Below are 27,163 nucleotides of genomic sequence, written 5' to 3'. Positions count from 1 at the left end.
TTCAGGGGTGCAGTGGGTCCCACCTCCTTCTGATGGATGATAACTTGCGGCCCCACCGAACTGCCATTCTGGAGGAGTACCTTGAAACAGAAGATACCAGACAAATGGAGTGGCCTGCCTGTTCTCCAGGCCTAAACCCGATCGCGCACGTCTGGGATGCTCTCGGTCGACGTATCGCTGCACGTCTTGAAACCCCTAGCACACTTCAGGAGTTCCGACAGGCAATGGTGCAAGAATGGGAGGCTATACCCCAGCAGCTGCTCGACCACCTGATCCAGGGTATGCCAACCCGTTGTGCGGCCTGTGTACGTGTGCATGGTGATCATATCCCGTATTGATGCCGGGGTGCATGCGCAGGAAACAGTGGCGTTTTGTAGCACATGTGTTTCGGGACGGCTTTGTCAACTTGTCACCAATACCGTGGACTTACAGATCTGTGTCGTGTGTGTTCCCTATGTGCCTGTGCTATTCGAGCCAGTTTTGTGTAGTGCCACGTTGTCTGGCACCACATTCTGCAATTATCCTTCATTTATGAGCATGAGTGTATTATTCTGGACGAACATATTTTGAAAAGTAATTATTTTATTGTAAGCAGAGTGTCTATAGACGTGAAAGTACGTGCAAAAGTTGAAATTCAAAACCTCTCGCGGGTAGCTCACTATCTATTGCGCCATTCGGTCATACTTTACAAATCGACTTAAGTTTCGGCTATTCACGTGATCATCCTTTTTTTTGTTAAAAAAAAGACAGCGGAGAACGGTCTCAAAGCTAATATAACTGCTTAAGCGTTCACGGCCAGAGTCAGTTGGCATAAAGTTGTCTGAGTATAGTCCCACATCATAATGAAAAAAAAAAATCTATACAGGGGGAACCAAAGTTTTAGCAACGGTTACAGTGGCCTTCTTCATCAAAGCTATTCAAAAACTGAGAAATGGGTGTCAACCTAAGCTCCGTTATTTACAGGTCTCTGGAACTCATGTAGTCCTGCAAATACACTATCCAGTCAGAAGTATCTCTACGTCTGATATGGATATCAGTATGTGATACGTCCACCCTTCGCCTTCAGGACGGCTTGAACGCTGCTGGGGGCACTTTCAGTGAGGTGGGTTAATCTGTGTGTGGAATGATAGCCGAAACCAGAGAGGTTGGTGACGGACGCTGAGGTTTCGAGCGGTGTTCTGATTCATCCCAGAGGTGTTCCATCGATTTTAAGTCCGGACTTTGCGCAAGCCAGTCTGTTTCACAAATGTCATTCTCCACAAAGCATTGCCTCACAGGTACCTCTTTTCTGAGAGGGTGCGTTGCCATAGTGACACAAACAGTCATTGTCTCCGAATTTTTCCTCTACTGTACACAGCACAGAATGTTGTAAAATGTGTTCCTATCCTACCGCGTTACAATTTTCTTAAGAACCATAAGGAGACCACACCATAACCATAAAAAATACTCCCATACTGTAACCCAACCTCCTCTGTACCTCACTTTGGCACTGGACACGATGACAGACAAAGTTTTCGAGGCATTCGACAAATCGAAACTATTCTATCGGATTGCCACTGGGTGTAGCGGGGTTCATCATAGCGAATCACTGGTTTCCAGTCATACACTATCCAGTGGTCCCGCTCTTTACAACACCTTAAGCGACGCTTATCATTGACTACAGAGATATGAGGGCTAGTAGGAGCTGGTCCACCAGTATACCCCATTCTTGTTAACTCCCTACACACAGTCACTATGCCAGCTGGACTGCAAGTAGCACTTCGGCACTTACGAGCTTTCCCCAGATTTAATGAGATTTTTTGCAATTGCTCTCTGTAATTCTCTGCGGTCCCAGGCAGTCAGTACATGAGGTCTGCCTGGTCTGGGTTAAGCTGTGGCTGCCGGCTGTTGTGGCCGAGTGGCTCTAGACGCTTTAGTCTGGAACCGCGCGACCGCTACGGTCGCAGGTTCGAATCCTGCCTCGGGCATGGATGTGTGTGATGTCCTTAGGTTAGTTAGGTTTAAGTAGTTATAAGTTGTAAGGGACTGATGACCTCATATGTTAAGTAGCATAGTGCTCCGAGCTATTTGAACCATTTGACAATCACATCACTAACAGTCTACTTGGGCAGTTTTAGAACGGTTGAAGTGTCCGCGATGGATTTGTCACTCAGGTGACTTTACTACTGACAACACATTGCCATCCCGTCTGCTTTCGTAATGATGCATCCACGTCTCGTGACTTCCAATGGCCAATTCTGCATTATATAAAGATGTCGTGTTGTTTTTGATCATAAAGTGTATGATACATGGTGTTTCACACAATCTATTCCTGCAAAATCTGTGTTTGCTTTATGAAGAAGAGCTGTTAGGCCTCCAGAAACATGTAGTGGCTATTTCCAAGGTAGAGCTTCCGTTGAGAAGTAACTGAATGTTAAACTCATTTTTCTCTTGATCTGTTTGTGCACATCCAAAAATCGAAGTTATTCTACTATTTTTGATTGACAAGTATATCATGTTCAAGAGAAATCAACAATACTGAGACAAGTATTTTTGCAATACACTTAAAAACCATTTGGACTGCTGGACATTCCTCGTTCATTGACGATGAATAATGATATGAACTTGAAACGTGAACTACTCAAGACAAAATTACAGTAGTCTATTATAAAGTAAGTTATTTATTAGTTGCCACAGCAACAGAAAAGGCCGATGCAAAAACAGAATTTAAAATTTCGCCTAGTAAAAAATTAGCTGACTCTGCTTTCTACATAACGAAGATACGTAATACATGATTTTGTAACAGTCTTGTCTGATATTGAGTTTCAGATATGACTTATCACTTACCGCTTCTATCAGGAACGGTTGCTGATAGACGGAACGTGATATGTGTCTCGTATTTTAACGATAAGATTAAAGCATTGTACAGCGAAGAAACGTCGCTGGGTTCGGGTGTTTAGTATCGAGTTAGGCGTGATTTGTTCATGGTGGAATAAGAACACACTATAGATATCTCTCATTTTATTATCATCCCTCTCTGCACTTAGGTAAGTAATAATGTTTGCTAATGTCGACGATGAAATATAAAGTGACTGCGTAATGTATCTTGAGTTTACTTTTGTTTCTGCATACCTGTACTTGAAATATTGGCAAGATCTGTAAATAAGCTTCCTTAACACTTTCTAATTTTACTAAACTGTACCGTCTTCTAACAATCGTTTTTAAATATCTTACTACTTAGTTTTTCACAATTCTTGTTCGTATTATTTTTTAGAGTGATCTACAGGCATCACATGCATTTTTTTATTCTGTTCAGATTATGAAACACTCTATCTTCCATAAATCAAAGATAAGAAAGAACACTGGCAATAACTCAAAACGTCACGCATTGAACATCAGATGGTTAGAACCTTAGGAATATAAGATACACAGCCCGCCCATGATTTTATTCCTGGCGTATATCTGACGTTAGTGCAGTAACTACGGCGGTGGCCTGAACTAACAACAGTAAACAACAGATGAGCATGCGGCCATTCAGTTGTTGAGCAGGCAGTGTTGAGTAGTAGACATGCGGCCGTAAGTTGCCGACGCTGTTGTGTCACAAATCGCAACAGACCAATATATTTTAATCAAGTGTTCAGGATACTCTCCCTAACGTTCTGAAGAAGAGGAAAGCGGCTGCAAATATTTTGTCGCACACCTTCGCTCCCGAAGACAAACAATGGTACGCGGAAGCCTCCCGCTACTTGGCTGAAATGCAAAGCAGAAGTTCAGAAAGAAGGGTCACCGCTTTGACGACATAACCGACATTCAAACCAATGTGACACGAGAGCTGAACAACATACCAAAAGAAGGAATACACTTGTTGTATCTGGGATTCACAGTCATAAAATTTTTTTGAAGGACATCGTCTTTACGCCAGTGACTGTTATAACTTTGTATTACAATATTGCAATTTCGGCCTTAGGCCATTATCAAGTGCTGATATTATGGCTTTAAGCCATGTCAACATAATGTAAGTGGATATATTACGTTGATATGGCTTAAAGCCATAATATCAGCACTTGATAATGGCCTAAGGCCGAAATTTCAATATTGTAATAAAAAGTTATAACAGTCATTGGCGTAAAGAAGATGTCCTTCATACCAAAAGAAGGAGTTTCTGATAGTTTCTGAGCGTTGTATTCAAGTGAGGGGAAAACTATGTAGAAGACCTGAAGCATTAAACCACCACCTTATCTCTGTTTTTTATTAATCTAGACTCGAAACTTTTGGGACTAATGGGATACAGTATATGTAATGATTAAACAAAAATTAGATGACTTATAATGTCATGTATCGAATTTAACTGAAAATCTGCCCGCTGCACCCAACACTTCGACTCCACTTCAAATGGCTCTAAGCACAATGGGACTTAAAATCTGAGGTCATCAGTCCCCTAGAATTAGAACTACTTAAACCTAACTAAGCTAAGGACATCATACACATCCATGCCCAAGGTAGGATTCCAACCTGCGACAGCAGCAGTAGCGCGGTTCCGGTCTGAAGCGCGTAGAACCGCTCGGCCACAACAGCCGGCGACTCCACTTGCAGAAACTCCGACAGAGTGAATTTTTTTTTTTTTTTTCTTTTTTTTTTTTTTTTTTGCACCCCAGGTGTGCACAGCATGGTCAGTTTTAGTTCAGTGGTCCATTTTCGTTTTATAGCTGGTTCATCTCATTTTAGCGCAAAGTGCAGAGTCATATTGCAATTTAGCGTAGTGTAAAAAGTCCACTTTGCAATGCCAATCTCTGTCATTAACACTCATTATCGCTCACGGATGAAGCGAATGGGAAGAGAACAGACGCGTTCAACATTTTACAATAAATTAGCTTGGTGCGAATGATGTCCACCACCGTGAGGCGTTATTCCAGTATCTTTGCATCAAAAGATAATAATCTTCTAGATAGACTGCATTTCATAATAATTTTCTAGCAAATTTGCTTACAGCTGCGTCAACAGAGAAGTGCCTTAGCGAGCTAATACAGCTGTCTGCCAGGTCGACAGTAAACCTAATGAACAATACTGGACCTGTCGTACCTAGACCGATGAGCCAAGACTTATGGTTACTACACACTCACCGAGCGAGGTGGCGCAGTGGTTAGCACACTGGACTCGCATTCGGGAGGACGACGGTTCACTCCCGCGTCCAGCCATCCCGATTTAGGTTTTCCGTGATTTCCCTAAATCGCTCCAGGCAAATGCTGCCATGGTTCCTTTGAAAGGGCACGGCCGACTTCCTTCCCCGTCCTTCCCTAATCCGATGAGAGCGATGACCTCGCTGCCTGGTCTCCTCCCCCACAAGAACCCAACCCAACCCAACTACCCACTCGATACTGAACTCCGCCCGGTGGCGTTGCGTGCACGTGACGCGGTGAGGAAGGTATATAATGAGAGCAGAGACGAATAGGAAAGCGTTACAGTGACGATATGGTCTGGTATTTCAGATTAACACATATGCTAAAAGACTCAGTCATCTTTTACAGTTTCCATTATTGTAATGCTTTGTTCTAGGATTAGTACGACTTCCGGTCTGCACACCACATGAGGCAGTACTGTGAGTGGCCCTCTCTCCTAACCTACACATGTGGAATATGCGAGGTAGCCGGTGTGTCTGCCTTGTAGTTGTTGTGAAAATGTGATCGGAAGAAATTTTTTACAGTGTAATTACATGTGGCAAGTGCTTCGTGACAGTATTCCTTGCGTGACTGGAAAGAAAATGAACTAATTAATTACTTCGTTTGGATGTATTTTAAAAGACCAGCATCTTCCAAAACTATAGAGAATGATGATCTTTTCTTACTAAATGAAAGAGACGTCCAACCCCTGTGAACTGAATTTTATAAATAAACAGTATATCCTTTTATATGTAATTGAAATTGATTTGAATTTCGTGTCATGAAACCCTACCTCTACAGCACAGACTGAGTCTTTTTCCCACCAATATCCATGTGAGGAAGGGGAAGGAGGCTGGAGGATTCCCGAGAGGAGGAGTGGTTAATTAATTTATCGATTTAATTAAATGGTTCAAATGGCTCTGAGCACTATGGGACTTAAATTCTGAGGTCATCAGTCCCCTAGAACTTAGAACTACTTAAACCTAACTAACCTAAGGACATCACACACATCCATGCCCGAGGTAGGACTCGAACCTGCGACCGTAGCGGTCGCGCGGCTCGCGACGATTTAATTAATTAATCAATTAATTTGATATAAAAGATGTGCTTGTATTGGCGAGCGGATTGCCCAGAGGGGTGGGATAGGTGGAGGGAGGGTTTTAAGATGGTGTCATAAACCAATTAACAGAAGCAGAATAATAGGTTCCTTATTAGTTTGATATCCCTGCTATTCTCAAAGCATGAAATGCGTCACAAACACAGTCTGTTAGAGGCAGTGTAACACTTTGGGGAATATTCACCTGGGCCTCCACGGGACCTGCGGTAGTAATCGAAGATGCCATGGCTGGGTGTGGACTACGTGAACGTTTTTGTGGACCATTTGCATCCCTTCTTGCTAGATGTCTTACGCAATGGCGATGGCACCTTCCATCAGGATAACTGTCTGTGCCATGAGGCCATAATCGTGTTACAATGGTTAGAGGAGCACAATAATGAACTCACGGTCATGTCCTAGCCACCAAATTCTCCTGGTCTGAACTTGATGGGGTAGCAACCGAAGACAAACTGGCACGCGGCTTTGTTGTGTTCCAAAAGTTAACCAACTCACCATTAAGCGGGTGATTATGATGTTTCGGCTCGTCAGTGTATGTAGGATAGGAACAGAGAGACGTCAATTTTGTATTGCAGAAATCTCATGAAGTGAACAGAGCAAATTACGCCTATTGAGCGCAGGAACCACTTGCTCAAAATCTCCCGAATAAATCAATAATGCCTTCATTGTGTATGCGTGTATTTCTCGTAAACAGTGTGTAATCTTTTAGTGAAATCTCTTTTTAGGGCAAATTCCTGTTTCGTTTTAGTTAGTTGCGTGTTCCGTAGATGATAATGCCTCTTTCATCGAAATTTTTTACTGCCTACCGGCTTTTAATCAGAAATTCGTCAATGAAATAGAAGGAGTTGTCCAGGGGAAATGATTTTAAATTCGATTTAAAACAAGCTTCGTTACCTCTCAGACACTTTAGGTTACTGGGAAAATGATTGAAAATTTTTTGTTCCTGTTGCACTCCTTCCTGAACCACTGACAACTTTAACATTGGGCAATAAAGGTTATTTGTCACTGTATTGCTGTAGGTATGGACATCACTACTCTCAAATTATGATGGATCATTTATGACGGATTATATTAGCGAACATATGTGTTGTGACGTCTCAGTTAAAACGTATAGCTCATTGAAGATGTAGGCACATAAGTACATAGGTGAAAACCACATATTAGTCTTACATCTCACTTTTTTGCAATCAACAGTTGCTTTCTAAATGATGACTGACCCCAGAAAATTATTTCGGAACACATTGTTATAATTACTATTATTATTATTATTATTATTATTATTATTATTATTATTATTATTATTATTAGCTTTTAGAGGAAATATGTAAAATATGTCAGGAGGTTGATAAGTTTGTTTCCAAGATTAGCAGTTATACGTTGAGCAAAAATAGCTGAACTTAATGTTTTGACAAGGTCGGCAATATGCTTCTTCCAGTTCAAATTTTTATCAATACGTATATCCGAAAATTTGGGTCATTCTGTCCTATTTACTGACTCCTGCTCATGTGCTACATCAACTGTTGCTATGACTATTTGTTGTACAGAACTGAAAGCACTGTCTTTTCTTCATAATTTAGGAAGAGTCCATTTTCAGAGATCCAGTTAATAGTTGTTTGGAAAATATCATTTACTAATTCTCATATTGGTTTCTTTCAAATGGGATTTATTATAACACTAGTATCGTCTGCATAAAGTACTCAATTTGATTGTTGATGTTAAGTGGAAGGTCATTCACGTATGAAGGGAATAGGATTCGATTTCAAGCAAGTCTTATCGACAACGAATGTATCACAAGGTGCAGTTCAAATCTTTGGTAACGGTCCCGAGAAGCAGGATACGTTCGACGTAGGCCAGTACAAGCTCGATCAAGAAACATGACGAAATCCAACACCTGCAAAACAACAATATCTGCAGAGTTTTACTCTTTCTGCAGGAGCTGCGGTTTTCCGACAGTGTGTATTGGAAGCTATGAGTATTTTTGTGTGCCAGACGTGTGGTAGTGAAGAGGCGATCCAATTACTGCTGTCGCCAACATAGAGACTGTGTGATCAATTGAATTCTCCGTTGTTTTCATAAATCGAACACAGACTGCGACCACTCGATCTATTCCTAGTAGAATACTTCAGAAGGAAAACCCTTTATTCCGCATAACCTAAATTATTACGCAAAAAATGTCGTTCGTTTTGATGTAACATAACACAGACTTCTGGCTAATAAGCTAAAATGCTTGAGATTCTTCGTCTCTATCCATCTGTACTTAATTCATCATCTTTCTTCATGTGCTCCAGTTTTTCGTATTTGGTTTATCATTTAGAAATTATTCACAACTTTACTACAAGGTATGATCAAAAAGTTTCCGCTCGAATCAGTTCAGTACATCGGTAAGACAATAGGGCAAAACCGCCGTGAGCATTGAGGGAACCAACCCACCGACGCACCGCGATGAAGACACAAGTTTGGTACAACACTGCGCCATGGTGGACATCTTCGCCAGACAGGACACAATGCAGTTTTTTAAGGGACTGTGGGCGTGACAATCGCTTCGGGAGAGATCATTAACACAGGGCGAGTGCTCGAGTGACTCCCACATGTGTCGGCGTAACTTCCGCCGGCGTCTTGTGTCGAATCGCCGGTGGTTTTCGACAGACATGCTGCCCCACGCACATTCTTCATTCTGTGTTGGATATTCACCAGTGTCTGTTCTTCGGCAGCCAAGAAAAGAATAACAGCGAGTTGATCCTACACTCATGCTCATAAATTAAGGATAATTCCAGAATGTGATGCCACACAACGTGGCACTACACGAAACTGGCGCTAAAAGCATAGGCACATAGGGAACATACACAACACAGATCGGTAAGTCCACGGTATTGGTGATAAGTTGATAAAGCCGTCCCGAAACACATGTGCTACAAAACGCCACTTTTCCTGCGCATGTACCCCGACGTCAATATGGGATATGATCAACATGCACCCGTACACAGGCCGCACAACGGGTTGGTATACTATGGATCAGGTGGTCGAGCAGCTGCTGGCGTATAGCCTCCCATTCTTGCACCAGTGCCTGTCGGAGCTCCTGAAGTGTCCTAGGAGTTCCAAGACGTGCAGCGATACGTCGACCGAGAGCATCCCAGACGTGCTCGATGGAGTTTAGGTCTGGAGAACAGGCATGCCACTCCATTCGCCTGGTATCTTCTGTTTCGAGGTACTCCTCCATGATGGCAGCTCGGTGGGGCCGTGCGTTACATCCATCAGGGGGAAGGTGGGACCCACTGCACCCCTGAAAAGGTGAACATGCTGGTGCAAAATGACGTCCTGATACACCTGACCTGTTGCAGTTCCTCTGTCAAAGACATGCAGGGGTGTACGTCCACCAATCATAATCCCACCCCACACCATCAAACCACGACCTCCATTCAGGTCCCTTTCAAGGACATAAAGAAGTTGGTATCTGGTTCCTGGTTCAAGCCAAATTGAAACCCGGCGAGAACCACTGTTCAGACTATACCTGGAGCACTGTTCCAATGACTATGTACTGTGTTCTTGACACCAGGCTTTACGGGCTCTTCTGTGACCAGGGGTCAATTGAATGCACTTTGCAGGTTCAAAATGGTTCAAATGGATCTGAGCACTATGGGACTTAAGACCTAAGGTCATCAGTCCCCTAGAACTTAGAACTACTTAAACCTAACTAACCTAAGGACATCACACACATCCATGTCCGAGGCAGGTTTCGAATCTGCGACCGTAGCAGTCGCGCGGTTCCAGACTGAAGCTGCTAGAACCGCCAGGCACACCGGCCGGGGCACCTTGCAGGTCTCTGGGCGGAAAAACCATGTCTGTTCAATCGTCTGTAGACTGTATGTCTGGAGACAACTGTTCAGTGGTAGCGGTAAGGTCCTGAGCAAGGCTACCTGCAGTACTCCGGGGCCATCTGTGGGCACTGATGGTGATACACCGGTCTTCTTGTGGTGTTGTACACTGTGGACGTCTCGTAATGTACCGCCTGGACACGTTTCTTGTCTGCTGGAATCTTTGCCATAATCTTGAGATCACACTTTGTGGCACACGGAGGGCCCGTGCTACGACCCGCTGTGTTTGACCAGCCTCCAGTCGCCCTAGTATTCTACCCCTCATAACGTCATCAACATGTGTTCTTTGAGCCATTTTCAACTCACAATCGCCATTAGCAAGTCTGAAAAGGTCTGCACACTTACTCGCTGCACCGTACTCTGACATGCACCAACACGCCTCTGCGTATGTGGACTGCTGCCAGCGCCACCGTGCGACAATCGCAGGTCAAATGCACTGCATGGTCATACTCCTAGGTGATTTAAACCTGCAGACCGTCCACCAGGGCGTTGTTTCACCGTGTATCAACATTATCCTTAATTTATGAGCATTTGGTAAAAACGTCACCACAGTTCACTTTTCCGCATTTACCGCACGTACGCCAAAAATACACGACAGCTACACCGATGCCTTGCCTACACGACGTTGCTTATGTACCCCCATCGGAGCCACGCGGAATTACGCTGCAGCAACGCCATCAAACGGAGACTTTTTATGTCGATTTACTTTTCCACAGTTTCTTTGAAGAGCATTCTGAACTTACTGAAGCATGAAAGTCGATGTACAAGATCGAAATACGGCGTTATTTTTATCATCCGGATAACTACATTGTAACTAATATCAACCGGTCAAAACATTAACAGATGAGTACGGCCAGGGTGCAGTCTCTTACTCGCTCTATTTAACTTGTATAAAGCAGAATGAAAAATGCTCATATCAAAGCACAAAAATGTTAATATATCCTGTGCAGAGTTATGGATGTAAAAGAAGGGAACTATATTTTCGACTTATCTAGCAGCTTTAAAGACATTGAAATCAGAACATCATGACTCTTTTTTTTATTATTTTTTTTTACTTGTTAGTAGTAGTACCTATGTTATGTTACATAATGTATCGTATCATGCAAAATCATATGATGCATGACGTATGTCTTATAACATAACACACGACATCATGTCATCTAACACGACATTTGCCACTTCGTGCTGTATCACACAACGTGTCATTAAAGTTTAGGGTGCATCCATCACCGCTCTGGGATACTTTCTATTAAAGGTGCACTCCCACTTCGGATACTTGCTATTCTAAAAACCATCCCAGTCTCTGGAAGCACAAAAATTTTGGACTGTTTGTTCTTACACTCCTCACCACAAACGTAATTGGGGGTGGACCTGGGGGAAAATGGTCCACTCGGGGAAAGAATCAACCCCCTCACGTAGAAATAAAAAAAACTGTTTTATCGTGCCCCCCAGTAATAAACCCAACCCCAGAAATTTTATGCCCCCAGAAAAAACTTTTTAGCTATATTATGTAATATATTGCCTACTATTGCTGGTGATTTTTCCTGGATTTTAGGTACACAGTCAAGGACCTACAAATCGCAAGATGCAAATGTGCCAACGCTTAGCAGCTAAGAGAGCTCACTGCACTGGGAAGCAGAAAAGCGCGAATATGTCAAAATGTTTTTATTTAAATCTCTTTGAAGCTGCCAGATAAGTCGAGAAGCCAGATCTCTTCTTTTACCTCCCTCGCTCTGCCAAGGACAAATTCGCCATTTTTTGTGCTATGTTAGGAGCATTCTTTGTTCCGGTTCCCAGGTTTTATTCTACCATACTTTGAACATTAGAACGCCATACCTTGTTAACTGATGCAGATTTTTGTTGACTCGGGCGACAACTGATCCGATGTAGGTCTTTTTATTGCCATTCGACCCATGTTGTTTATGTGGTGACAATGGATGAAACTTTCACAAACCAACAAGATGACCGTTAATTATATGTATTTGTCTACCTTCTTAGAAAATTTGAACGGATTCGCACAAGTTTGAAACACAGAAGCGACGTACGTAAAAATGCTCACAAAATACGTGTTTGATTGCAAATAAATTCCGAATGAAACTAGATTTTTGAAAGTGAGCTTCCAATTTAATCGTGAGAACGGATTTTTTGTTTATTTGATTCACTTTAAACCGTTTGTGAGCATTCATTTCACGTAAGAATGAATTTTACGTGCTACATTTAGCACGCGGCATCGCGGCCACGGATAAAACTTATTGGTAAAAAAATTGTTTTGAATTTATCTATCTATCTAACTTCGTCAGAGTTTGAGCTTATTCGTACCAGTTTAAAGTACAGAAAAGGTGCGCTTCGAAAACCTCCGAGAAAAAAGTGTTTCGTGCTTGTTTTAGCACGTAATATCCCTACGGTACACATACAAATTGTGCCATTAGCTGACCATTACGTTCAGCCCGATTCAAATATTTTTGCAAAAAGAATTAATCGATTCGCACAATTTGCGTTGGTGCTAGCTCTGGTTCTTTATAAAACACTTGCTTAACATACTGTAATATATCTACAGTATGATAGATGTTCGAATGGCTATACAAATGGGTGCTGGTGTGAAACTAAACCAAAGACATTTTGCCCAATGTTCCTAGCTCGAATAGGAACAGAGACCCAAACCCCAAATTGGGATTGTGCCCGCTGCCTTTTCACACATACACTCCTGGAAATTGAAATAAGAACACCGTGAATTCATTGTCCCAGGAAGGGGAAACTTTATTGACACATTCCTGGGGTCAGATACATCACATGATCACACTGACAGAACCACAGGCACATAGACACAGGCAACAGAGCATGCACAATGTCGGCACTAGTACAGTGTATATCCACCTTTCGCAGCAATGCAGGCTGCTATTCTCCCATGGACACGATCGTAGAGATGCTGGATGTAGTCCTGTGGAACGGCTTGCCATGCCATTTCCACCTAGCGCCTCAGTTGGACCAGCGTTCGTGCTGGACGTGCAGACCGCGTGAGACGACGCTCCATCCAGTCCCAAACATGCTCAATGGGGGACAGACCCGGAGATCTTGCTGGCCAGGGTAGTTGACTTATACCTTCTAGAGCACGTTGGGTGGCACGGGATACATGCGGACGTGCATTGTCCTGTTGGAACAGCAAGTTCCCTTGCCGGTCTAGGAATGGTAGAACGATGGATTCGATGACGGTTTGGATGTACCGTGCACTATTCAGTGTCCCCTCGACGATCACCAGAGGTGTACGGCCAGTGCAGGAGATCGCTCCCCACACCATGATGCCGGGTGTTGGCCCTGTGTGCCTCGGTCGTATGCAGTCCTGATTGTGGCGCTCACCTGCACGGCGCCAAACACGCATACGCCCATCATTGGCACCAAGGCAGAAGCGACTCTCATCGCTGAAGACGACACGTCTCCATTCGTCCCTCCATTCACGCCTGTCGCCACACCACTGGAGGCGGGCTGCACGATGTTGGGGCGTGAGCGGAAGACGGCCTAACGGTGTGCGGGACCGTAGCCCAGCTTCATGGAGACGGTTGCGAATGGTCCTCGCCGATACCCCAGGAGCAACAGTGTCCCTAATTTGCTGGGAAGTGGCGGTGCGGTCCCCTACGGCACTGCGTATGATCCTACGGTCTTGGCGTGCATCCGTGCGTCGCTGCGGTCCGGTCCCAGGTCGACTGGCACGTGCACCTTCCGCCGACCACTGGCGACAACATCGATGTACTGTGGAGACCTCACGCCCCACGTGTTGAGCAATTCGGCGGTACGTCCACCCGGCCTCCCGCATGCCCACTATACGCCCTCGCTCAAAGTCCGTCAACTGCACATACGGTTCACGTCCACGCTGTCGCGGCATGCTACCAGTGTTAAGGACTGCGATGGAGCTCCGTATGCCACGGCAAACTGGCTGACACTGACGGCGGCGGTGCACAAATTCTGCGCAGCTAGCGCCATTCGACGGCCATCACCGCGGTTCCTGGTGTGTCCGCTGTGCAGTGCGTGTGATCATTGCTTGTACAGCCCTCTCGCAGTGTCCGGAGCAAGTATGGTGGGTCTGACACACCGGTGTCAATGTGTTCTTTTTTCCATTTCCAGGAGTGTATTTATTACAGCGCTTCCGTCGTGTAACAGTTGTCGACATTGCTAGATAACGGAAAAATCTCGTATTTAAATACTTTAGTCCGTGCTTGTGGCTAAATAATTTTACCACAGACGGAAGACGATTTACAGTTTGCTCTGCATCGCTTGGGATTAATAAGCACATTCCATAACCTGAAAATGTCATAAAATAAAACTAAATTTATGGATTTTAAAGGCAAACATCCACTACTGTATAAAAGAATGGTAAATGGAAAAGCAGTTGAACAGGTATCTCTCTTTTTGCTATTAGGATGTGATACAAATTATGAATATGATAAAGATATCTCCAATAAGTTAAGCAAGCTTCAAATGGTATGTAGCACTATAGATAAAACGTTAGCCAACAAAACCGGAAAGACAAAAAGACAAATTTCTACAAAGTAATGCGACCACCTATGTTCACTTACGGAAGCGAGACCTGGACAATAAAAAGAACAGTTAGATGAATGAAGTTTTTAGGGAAACTAAAAGGATGTACACTGAGAGATCAAATAAAGAATTACGAAATCAGAAAATAATTAAATAAATTGCGACGAATGAAATACTAGAACACTAGATAACAAAATGAAAGAAGTCTTTTGAAAGAATGGGGACTGAAAGGATAACCCGACTGGTAACACACTGAAGACCTAAACGAAAGAGAGATGCAGGAAGACCAAGGACTGAACACGCTATAGGCCTACTCCTTAAAGTAAAGAAGAAGACGAGGGAAGAAGAAAGAAGAAGAAGAAGAAAATGTTGCTACAAATGCGAGTTTAACTTAGGAGGTACTTTGCCCTGACAAAACCCAGTCAAAACATTGCGTTTAAATACATACAGGGTGTCTCTCCCACGAATTGTCAGGCGCATTTTCTCTGGTGTTTCGACAGCTGTTTGCAGTTTCGGTTTTGCATTGCGCGTCTGGAGTGAGCCCAAGAAAATAGTGCCAATCACGTCTTTCAAGCAACGCCCAGTATCGATGTAAGACGTCGATTTGTTTCCCGTTACAAGCAAAATTATTTCTAGAGCAGAATTTTAATGACCATTCAATAGAGTAGCCCTATTTTTGTCTAGTGCGTTATCTGTTTTATCGATATGTATCAACAGTGACAACGCAACTCGAAGAACAACCAGTGCTCCATCAGCGACAACTCTGCCCTGGCCTCGCGCGGGCTGCTGCCGCCAAGCACGCAGCGCTACAGATTCCTGCTGGACTGCTTATATTCTTCGTGTTTTACTGTATCTGTTAATACGTATCGATAAAACGAATTTGGGAGTACTCTATCGAATCCGCATGCGCAATTCGGATTTAAAAATAATTTTGTTTGTAACGGGACGTGATTAGCAGTAATTGTATGGGCTGATCCCAGCTAAACAATGCAAAAAAAAGGAAACTGTAAATATATGGCGAAACGCCAGAGAAAATGCACCTGACGACCTTTAGGAGCCGCGAGGGATTAGCCGAGCGGTCTTATGCGCTACAGTCATGGACTGTGAGGCTAGTTCCGGCGGAGGTTCGAATCCTCCCTCGGGCATGGTGTGTGTGTTTGTCCTTAGGATAATTTAGGTTAAGTAGTGTGTAAGCTTAGGGACTGATGACCTTATCAGTTAAGTCCCATAAGATTTCACAAACATTTGATCATTTGAAGTCCTCAGCTCGTGGTCGCGCGGTAACGTTCTCGCTTCCCGCGCCCGGATTCCCGGGTTCGATTCCCGGCGGGGTCAGGGATTTCCTCTGCCTCGTGATGACTGGGTGCTGTGTGATGTCCTTAGGTTAGTTAGGTTTAAGTAGCTTTAAGTTCTAGGGGACTGATGACCATAGATGTTAAGTCCCATAGTGCTCAGAGCCATTTGAACCATTTGATCATTTAAACCTTTAGGAGAGGCACCTGGTATACAAGGTCAATTACCTAAAAATCTGCACCGCAAATATTGCGGAAATGGAAAGTGCTATTCAAATGCTCTTTTCACAGAATGGATTGGTAGTCAGAGGCTCGTACTGTTATCCAGTAAACAGATTGTAACAATACTTAGAAAGTGAATTTTTGTGTAAACATGCACATTTTTAACTGTAACAGTGGCTACTGGCGTTAACAAAGTAAAAGCAGGGCGAATTAGAATGTCGGTGGTGTTTGTTGCAGGATTCCAGTGCCAGTCATTTACGTGATATCCTATTTTTAGCCGCGCGGGATTAGCAGAGCGGTCTAGGGCGCTCCAGTCATGGTCTGTGCGGTTGGTCCCGGCGGAGGTTCGAGTCCTCCCTCGGGTATGGGTGTGTGTGTTTGTCCTTAGGATGATTTACGTTAAGTAGTGTGTAAGCTTCGGGCAGTTAAGTCCCATAAGATTTCACACACACACACACATCCTATTTTTAAAAGTTAACACACTGATACATGTTTGTGCCATTCAGCCTGCTAGTCAAATGGTTCAAATGGCACTATGGGACTTTAAACATCTGAGGTCATCAGTCCCCTAGAATATAGAACTAGTTAAACCTAACTAACCTAAGGACATCTCACACATCCATGCCCGAGGCAGAATTCGAACCTGCGACCGCAACGGTGGCACGGTTCCAGACTGAAGCGCCTAGAACCGCTCGGCCACTCCGGCCGGCTGCGTAGTTGCTTGGTACGTTATTATTATGTTTGCTTACAGTGTGCTTGCGTGTTCTCTGAGTAAACTGCCACTTGTTAGTCAGTGTAAGACAGTCGAGACAGCAGGTCGCGAGTAGACGATGGAATTTACCAGTGTAGAAAAAGCCGACATGCTCGTGATGTATGGAGGATCAACGCAGTTCGTTATTGTACGGTGTATGTGGCAGGATATCCCAATAGACGTCAACCATCTGGGTAATTATTTATCAACCTCTTCTACCAGTTAAGTGAAACTGGTAGTGTAACATCTAGACAACGTAACAGAAGAAAGCAAGTGACAACAGAAGAGGAGAAATTAATGTTCTTCCTACTTTTGCAATTCATCCACCCGTTACCTCCCTCGCAATCGCATGAGGAAGTGGTATGAATCAGGCAAGTGTCCTACGCACTCTCCATAGACGTAGGTTCCATCATTATCACATCTGTCTCCATCAAAAACTGCATGGAAACGATTATGAGGATCATGGTAACTTCTGTGCATGGGCATTAAGTCAGGATACTCCAGATGCATGAAGTACTTCCGTTTTCTGATGAAGCCACATTTTGCCAATCATGGGCGGCGTGGAGTGGTCGCGTGGTTTCAGGCGTCATGTCACGGATTGCGTGGCCCCTCCCGCCGGAGGTTCGAGTCCTCCCTGGGGCATGGGTGTATATGTTGTCGTTAGCATAAGTTAGTTTAAGTAGTGTGTAAGTCTAGGAACGGATGACCTCAACCGGCTCTAGGCGCTACAGTCTGGAACCGAGCGACCGCTACGGTCGCTGGTTTGAATCCTGCCTCGGTCATGGATGTGTGTGATGTCCTTAGGTTAATTAGGATTAATTAGTTCTAAGTTCTAGGCGACTGATGATCTCAGCAGTTAAGTCGCATACTGCTCAGAGCCATTTTTGAGACCGAGCGAGGTGGCGCAGTGTTTAGCACACTGGACTCTCATTCGGGAGGACGACGGTTCAATCCCGTCTCCAGCTATCCACATTTATGTTTTCCCTGATTTCCCTAAATCGTTTCAGGCAAATGCCGGGATGGTTCCTTTGAAAGGGCACGGCCGATTTCCTTCCCTATCCCGAGCTTGCGCTCCGTCTCTAATGACCTCGTTGTCGACGGGACGCTAAACACTAACCACCAGCACTACCATTTTTGAACCGATGACCTCAGCAGTTTGATCCCTTAGAAATTCACAAACATTTCTTTCTTTTTTTTTTTTTTTGGCTATCATGTGCAAGTAAACAGCCGAAACATGCACTATTGGCAATTAACGTTGGCTTCGCCTGGTGGAAAGTCAGCGTCCATGGGGTGTAAACATGTGGTGTGGTATAGTAAACCACCAGTTCATAGGCGTTTGTATCATAGACGAAACATTGAATGGGCACGGTTATCACAGCCTCCTAAAAGACCATATTCCAGAAATGCTAGTATACGTTCCTCTGCAGACAAGGAGGAACCTATAGCACCAATATGATGGCTGTCCAGCTCAAAGTGCAAGAAGTACAACATGTCTTCATGAATTGTTTCGAAATCATTGGACTGGATGCAGACGACGTGTACCTTGGCGGCCCGTTCCCTTGATTTGAGATCTATAGACTTTTTTCGCTGTGAGGAAAGCTGATAGACGCTGTGTGCGAGAACATAGCAACTGCATCCGATGATAAGCAATGATGTATTACTGCAACTTGTTCGGACATCTCCGCCGAAATACTAGCACGTGTGCAGCCGTCGTTCTATGAAAATCGAGGATTAACAGTACTTTTCGTTTCCGCAATATTTGTGTTGCAAGTTTTAGGTAATTCAGAATTCCTATTACAGGCTTCGGGCGTTGTAAAGGGGACTTAGTAGATATCATTTTGATAAGGAACCCACGCCCGTAAAATTACAGTTTGGATGTGAATATGTTTGACGATTGGATTACTTTCAAACCTCCGCTTCACTGTGCACACAGTGTCGCCAATCAGCTCTGCCCTGTGTACTCTACAGGAGCCGATTACTCGCCGTCACTTCTCCTCTGTGTGATGAAAGACGTCCTCTTAAAAGCCTGGAATGCGGCGCTAGTTTGCGAAAGTACCAGTTTTCGTAGTCGGATGAAAAAGGTATTCGATGTAATAATTACAACAGCGATTGACGACAGCCCCGTCTTGTCAGTTTGTGTGCATTCAGTGAAGTGGGAGATTTGAAAGTAGCGCGAACTGTGAACTTGTTTTGTATCCAAATGCTGCATTTCCGTACATGTGCTACTTATGAAAGATTTATCTACTGAGTACCGTCGACACAACCCTCCCCCCCCCCCCCCAAAAAAAAAATAAAAAATGGATTTGCAATTGGGAAACATCCTACATTTTCATTTTGACATTTTTTAAAATTATTTTCGTTTTGGTATGTTTTACTATTAAATCCATACGTCAGCCAGGTTAAATCAATATATTAAAAACATGATTTGCACGTAAACGGAACTGACAATCTTAGATTATACCTGAACGGAAAATTGGTCTTTAGTGACTTGAATATTTTAGAAGCATTCCTGTGATTCGTGTTGTTGTTGTGGTCTTCAGTCCTGAGACTGGTTTGATGCAGCTCTCCATGCTACTCTACCCTGTGCAAGCATCTTCATCTCCCAGTACCTACTGCAACCTACATCCTTCTGAATCTGCTTAGTGTATTCACCTCTTGGTCTCCCTCTACGATTTTTACCCTCCACCCTGCCCTCCAATACTAAATTAGTGATCCCTTGATGCCTCAGAACATGTCCTACCAACCGATCCCTTCTTCAGGTCAAATTGTGCCACAAACTTCTCTTCTCCTCAATCCTATTCAATACTTCCTCATTAGTTATGTGATCTACCCATCTAATCTTCAGCATTCTTCTGTAGCACCACATTTCGAAAGCTTCTATTCTCTTCTTGTCCAAACTATTTATCGTCCATGATTCACTTCCATACATGGCTACACTCCATACAAATACTTTCAGAAATGACTTCCTGACACTTAAATCTATACTTGATGTTAACAAACTTCTCTTCTTCAGAAACGCTTTCCTTGCCATTGCCAGTCTACATTTTATATCCTCTCTACTTCGACCATCATCAGTTATTTTGCTCCCCAAATAGCAAAACTCCTTTACTACTTTAAGTGTCTCACTACCTAATCTAATTCCCTCAGCATCACCCGACTTAATTCGACTACATTCCATTCACCTCGTTTTGCTTTTGTTGATGGTCATCTTATATCCTCCTTTCAAGACACTATCCATTCCGTTCAACTGCTCTTCCAAGTCCTTTGCTGTCTCTGACAGAATTACGATGTCATCGGCGAACCTCAAAGTTTTTATTTCTTCTCCATGGACTTTAATACCTACTCCGAATTTTTCTTTTGTTTCCTTCACTGCTTGCTCAATATACAGATTGAATAACATCGGGGATAGACTACAGCCCTGTCTCACTCCCTTCCCAACCACTGCTTCCCTTTCATGTCCCTCGACTCTTATAACTGCCATCTGGTTTCTGTACAAATTGTAAATAGCCTTTCGCTCCCTGTATTTTACCCCTGCCACCTTTAGAATTTGAAAGAGAGTATTCCAGTCAACATTGTCAAAAGCTTTCTCTAACTCTACATATGCTACAAACGTAGGTTTGCCCCTCCTGAATCTAGCTTCTAAGATAAGTCGTAGGGTCAGTATTGCCTCACGTGTTCCAACATTTCTACGGAATCCAAACTGATCTTCCCCGAGGTCGGCTTCTACTAGTTTTTCCTCCTCTGTAAAGAACTCGCGTTAGTATTTTGCAGCTGTGACTTATTAAACTGATAGTTCGGTAATTTTCACATCTGTCAACAGCTGCTTTCTTTGGGATTGGAATTATTATATTCTTCTTGAAGCCTGAGGGTATTTCGCCTGTCTCATACATCTTGCTCACCAGATGGTAGAGTTTTGTCAGGATTGGCTCTCCCAAGGCCGTCAGTAGTTCCAATGAAATGTTGTCTACTCCGGGGGCCTTGTTTCGACTCAGGTCTTTCAGTGCTCTGTCAAACTCTTCCCGCAGTATCGTATCTCCCATTTCATCTTCATCTACATCTTCTTCCATTTCCATAATATTGTCCTCAAGTACATCACCCTTGTATAGACCCTCTATATACTCCTTCCACCTTTCTGCTTTCCCTTCTTTGGTTAGAACTGGGTTTCCATCTGAGCTCTTAATATTCATACAAGTGGTCCTCTTTTCTCCAAAGGTCTCTTTAATTTTCCTGTAGGCAGTATCTATCTTACCCCTAGTGATATAAGCCTCTACATCCTTACATTTGTCCTCTAGCCATCCCTGCTTAGCCATTTTGCACTTCCTGTCGATGTCATTTTTGAGTCGTTTGTATTCCTTTTTGCCTGCTTCATTTACTGCATTTTTATATTTTCTCCTTTCATCAATTAAATTCAATATTTCATCTGTTACCCAAGGATTTCTACTAGCCCTCGTCTTTTTACCTACTTGATCCTCTGCTGCCTTCACTACTTCATCCCTCAAAGCTACCCATTCTTCTTCTATTGTATTTCTTTCCCCCATTCCTGTCAATTGCTCCCTTATGCTCTCCTTGAAACTCTGTACAACCTCTGGTTCTTTTAGTTTATCCAGGTCCCATCTCCTTAAATTCCCACCTTTTTGCAGTTTCTTCAGTTTTAATCTACAGGTCATAACCAACAGATTGTGGTCAGAGTCCACATCTGCCCCTGGAAATGTCTTACAATTTAAAACCTGGTTCCTAAATCTCTGTCGTACCATTATATAATCTATCTGATACCTGTCAGTATCTCCAGGCTTCTTCCATGTATACAGCCTTCTTTTATGATTCTTGAACCAAGTGTTACCTATGATTAAGTTGTGCTCTGTGCAAAATTCTACCAGGCGGCTTCCTATTTCATTTATTTGCCCCAATCCATATTCACCTTCTACGTTTCCTTCTCTCCCTTTTCCTACTACCGAATTCCAGTCACCCATGACTAATAAATTTTCGTCACCTTTCACTATCTGAATAATTTCTTTTATTTGATCATACATTTCTTCAATTTCTTCGTCATCTGCAGAGCTAGTTGGCATATAAACTTGTACTATTGTAGTAGGTGTGGGCTTCGTATCTATCTTGGCCACAATAATGCGTTCACTATGTTGTTTGTAGTAGCTTACCGGCATTCCTATTTTCCTATTCATTATTAAACCTACTCCTGCATTACCCCTATTTAATTTTGTGTTTACAACCCTGTATTCACCTGATCAGAAGTCTTGTTCCTCCTGCCACCGAACTTCACTAATTCCCACTATATCTAACTTTAACCTATTCATTTCCCTTTTTAAATTTTCTAACCTACCTGCCCGATTAAGGGATCTGACATTCCACGCTCCGATCCGTAGAACGCCAGTTTTCTTTCTCCTGATAACGACATCCTCTTGAGTAGTCCCCACCCAGAGATCCGAATGGGGGACTATTTTACCTCCGGAATATTTTACCCAAGAGGACGCCATCATCATTTAAACATACAGTACAGCTGCATGCCCTCGGGAAAAATTACGGCTGTAGTTTCCCCTTGCTTTCAGCCGTTCGCAGTACCAGCACAGCAAGGCTGTTTTGGTTATTGTTACAAGGCCAGATCAGTCAATCATCCAGACTGTTGCCCCTGCAACTACTGAAAAGGCTGCTGCCCCTCTTCAGGAACCACACGTTTGTCTGGCCTCTCAACAGATTCCCCTCCGTTGTGGTTGCACCTACGGTACGACTATCTGTATCGCTGAGGCACGCAAGCCTCCCCACCAACGGCAAGGTCCATGGTTCATAAGGGGGGGGAGGGGGGGGTCCTGTGATTCATGAGACAGCAAATCTGGTATAAGGCTTGTTTAACGCCATAGGAATGTCGTCACAAGCCACAATAACAAAAGAAGCCGCCTCAAATTAAGGTGAAGGTTTGCGTACAGTTGTGGCAAGTGCTCAGTTACCAAGGCCAGTTACAAGCAATGATGATTCGGTTGCATTAAATTGCATTCTGCAACACTGAATTTGCAGTGTAGAAGTGGAGTAATATGTCAATGTTTTGTAGTGAACGATTATAAACAAACATCATATAACGTTTTATTTTGTTATTTATAAATTTAAAATCATCTCAAATATAAAACGAACCTGTGGATCAGCAAACTTGGACGAACTAATGACTACAAGGTACGTACTCGTATATCGTCATTCCATGTCGCTGACATGCATAAGTAGCTGCTAGGATTTAATCAATGTCGTACTCACCAAATCCTTTTGGCATCAAACATGTGACTGTGGCAGGAAGAGAACCTTCTACCACCGAAAGTAATTGCTGTTGTGAGGTGACTTTTTCGCACGCATCAGTTGTACAGCTTTGTCACAGAACCAAATAGCGCTAGACAACAGCTATGGCGAAAATAGATTGCAACACACATAAGTCGTAACTTACAACGATTTATTGATAGAAGTTATTACACTATTGGCCATTAAAATTGCTGCACCACGAGGATGACGTGCTACAGTCGCTAAATTTAACCGACAGGAAGAAGATGCTGTGATATGCAAATAATTAGCTTTTCAGAGCATTCATCCAAGGTTGGCGCCGGTGGCGACACCTACAACGTGCTGACACGCGGAAAGTTTCCAACCGATTTCTCATACACAAACAGCAGTTGACCGGCGTTGCTGGTGAAACTCTGTTGTGATGCATCGTGCAAGGAGAAGAAATGCGTACCATCAAGTTTCCGACTTTGATAAAGGTCGGATTGTAGCCTATCGCGATTACGGTTTATCGTATCGCGACATTGCTGCTCGCGTTGGTCGATATCCAATGACTGTTAGCAGAATATGGAATCGGTGGGTTCAGGAGGGTAATACGGAACGCCGTGCTGGATCCCAACGGCCTTGTATCACTAGCAGTCGAGATGACAGGCATCTTATCCGCATGGCTGCTACGGATCGTGCAGCCACGTCTCGATCTCTGAGTCAACAGATGGGGACGTTTGCAAGACAACAACCATCTGCACGAACATTTCTACGATGTTTGCAGCAGCATGGCCTATCGGCTAGGAGACCATGGCTGCGGCTACCCTTGCCGCTGCATCACAGACAGGATCGCCTGCGATGGTTTACTCAATGACGAACCTCGGTGCACGAATGGCAAAACGTCACTTTTTCGGATGAATCCAGGTTCTGTTTACAGCATCATGATGGTCGCATCCGTGTTCGGCGACATCGCGGTGAACGCACATTGGAAGCGTGTATTCGTCATAGCCATACTGGCGTATAACCCGGCGTGATGGTGTAGGGTGTCATTGGTTACTCGTCTATGTCACTTCTTGTTCGCATTGACGGCACTTTGAACAGTGGACGTTACAGTTCAGATGTGTTAGGACCTGTGGCTCTACCCCTTATTCGATCCCTGCGAAACCCTACATTTCAGCAGGATAATGCACGACCGCATGTTGCAGGTGCTGTAAGGGCCTTTCTGGATACAGAAAATGTTCGACTGCTGCCCTGGCCAGCACATTCTCCAGATCTCTCACCAATTGAAAACGTCTGATCAATGGTTTCCGAGCAACTGGCTCTTCACAATACGCCAGTCACTACTCTTGATGAACTGTGGTATCGTGTTGAAGCTGCATGGGCAGATGCACCTGTTCTCAGCCAGAGGTGGTTGTTCTGGGTACTGATTTCTCAGGATCTATGAACCCAAACTGTGTGAAAATGTAATCTAATCACATGTCAGATCTAGTATAAGATATTGGTCCAATGAATACCCGTTTATCATCTGCATTTCTTCTTGGTGCAGCAATATTAATGGCCAGTAGTGTATAATGCATGATCCAGTCACATTCAGTAGACTTCCCCCTATGTTTGACATCAATGTGCGACAATCACTCACAGACAGCAGGTGGCAGCATTAGCAGTGGTAGATATATAAAGCGTGTTAGGGAGACATAGAACAAAGTGCAGTCGTCGTCGCAATGCGGAAACGGGGTGGTTTATCTGTCATCCAAAAGGGTATAATCGTTGGTTTTCATGCTAATGGTTGAAGCATATCTGACAGGGCCAAGTTTGTAAATTATTCGCGTGCTGTCATGGTTAGTGGTGAATACTCAGTATTGTAGAACTCTCAGTATAACGTCGTTTATTGAAACTGATCTGCACTGCTCGAACAGTCACTGTATACCCACAAAAACAAATAACTTGTAGACGACATTTCATCAAGAGCATCTGTGAGGTCCGTCGGAGTTGGTCCTAGCTCGGCGAGGAACTGGCTGTACTGCTGCTGCGCTGGCCTCATAAAGCCAGCGGAGGTCGGTGGAGAACTCCAACTTTCCCTGTATCTGTGAGGCGACCTCTGCAGATAAAGGTTCGCATCAGTCTCTAGCAAGTTCTGTTTGTTTTGAAGAATTGTTTTCCTCTTGGTCGCCCCTGCAAGTGCTTGTGTATGTTATATGGTACACAGGGGTGTCTTGAGTGTAGTCTGCCTGGCAGGGGCCGTCTGTGGCAGTCATAACAGTTAGTGTACAGTGCATGACAAACTGGCGTTATCCAAACTCATCCCGAGACAACTGTGGTGCACAATGGACCACAGATGACTGAATCAGTGAACGTTGCTGCAAATGGGTCTCAACAGCAGGTACCTGCTTCATGCACCCATACTGACTGCCATTCATCTGCAACAAACACAACTGGGCGTCAACTGAGTGGCGACAGGTAGCTTTTTCAGATGAATCATGTTTTGCGCTCCATCAGACAGACGGCATTGGCTTGTGTGGCGTGAAACGCCTGAAAGCATAACCTGAAAATGAAGGGTCGAGACCAGAGGAGGAAATGTTATGGTATGGGAAATGTTTTCGTGGCATTTCCTGTGTGATTTCGTAATTCTGCAAGGCACAATGGGTCAACATAGGTACACTCCTGGAAATTGAAATAAGAACACCGTGAATTCATTGTCCCAGGAAGGGGAAACTTTATTGACACATTCCTGGGGTCAGATACATCACATGATCACACTGACAGAACCACAGGCACATAGACACAGGCAACAGAGCATGCACAATGTCGGCACTAGTACAGTGTATATCCACCTTTCGCAGCAATGCAGGCTGCTATTCTCCCATGGACACGATCGTAGAGATGCTGGATGTAGTCCTGTGGAACGGCTTGCCATGCCATTTCCACCTGGCGCCTCAGTTGGACCAGCGTTCGTGCTGGACGTGCAGACCGCGTGAGACGACGCTCCATCCAGTCCCAAACATGCTCAATGGGGGACAGATCCGGAGATCTTGCTGGCCAGGGTAGTTGACTTACACCTTCTAGAGCTCGTTGGGTGGCACGGGATACATGCGGACGTGCATTGTCCTGTTGGAACAGCAAGTTCCCTTGCCGGTCTAGGAATGGTAAAACGATGGGTTCGATGACGGTTTGGATGTACCGTGCAATATTCAGTGTCCCCTCGACGATCACCAGAGGTGTGCGGCCAGTGTAGGAGATCGCTCCCCACACCATGATGCCGGATGTTGGCCCTATGTGCCTCAGTCGTATGCAGTCCTGATTGTGGCGCTCACCTGCACGGCGCCAAACATGCATACGACCATCATTGGCACCAAGGCAGAAGCGACTCTCATCGCTGAAGACGACACGTCTCCATTCGTCCCTCCATTCACGCCTGTCGCGACACCACTGGAGGCGGGCTGCACGATGTTGGGGCGTGAGCGGAAGACGGCCTAACGGTGTGCTGGACCGTAGCCCAGCTTCATGGAGACGGTTGCGAATGGTCCTCGCCGATACCCCAGGAGCAACAGTGTCCCTAATTTGCTGGGAAGTGGCGATGCGGTCCCCTACGGCACTGCGTGGGATCCTACGGTCTTGGCGTGCATCTGTGCGTCGCTGCGGTCCGGTCCCAGGTCGACGGGCACGTGCACCTTCCGCCGACCACTGGCGACAACATCGATGTACTGTGGAGACCTCACGCCCCACGTGTTGAGCAATTCGGCGGTACGTCCACCCGGCCTCCCGCATGCCCACTATACGCCCTCGCTCAAAGTCTGTCAACTGCGCATACGGTTCACGTCCACGCAGTCGCGGCATGCTACCAGTGTTAAAGACTGCGATGGAGCTCCGTATACCATGGCAAACTGGCTGACACTGACGGCGGCGGTGCACAAACGCTGCGCAGCTAGCGCCATTCGACGGCCAATACCGCGGTTCCTGGTGTGTCCGCTGTGCCGTGCGTGTGATCACTG

At 44.5% G+C, this 27,163-nt stretch overlaps 1 protein-coding gene across 1 annotated transcript in view; it reads left to right on the top strand.

Annotated features, from left to right (window-relative positions):
• Positions 1 to 2,937: 2,937 nt before the first annotated feature.
• LOC126336131 (cytochrome P450 6j1-like) overlaps positions 2,938 to 27,163 on the top strand; it is a 102,269-nt gene continuing 78,043 nt past the window's right edge. The window contains exon 1 of the mRNA XM_049999621.1: positions 2,938 to 3,026. The gene's annotated coding sequence lies outside the window, so the exon portion shown is untranslated. The remainder of the gene's footprint in view (positions 3,027 to 27,163) is intronic.

The sequence above is a fragment of the Schistocerca gregaria genome, chromosome 2 (assembly GCF_023897955.1).
Source record: "Schistocerca gregaria isolate iqSchGreg1 chromosome 2, iqSchGreg1.2, whole genome shotgun sequence".
NCBI lineage: Eukaryota > Metazoa > Arthropoda > Insecta > Orthoptera > Acrididae > Schistocerca > Schistocerca gregaria.
Note: the sequence above shows the minus strand (reverse complement) of the source record. Positions and strands in the feature narration are given on the sequence as shown.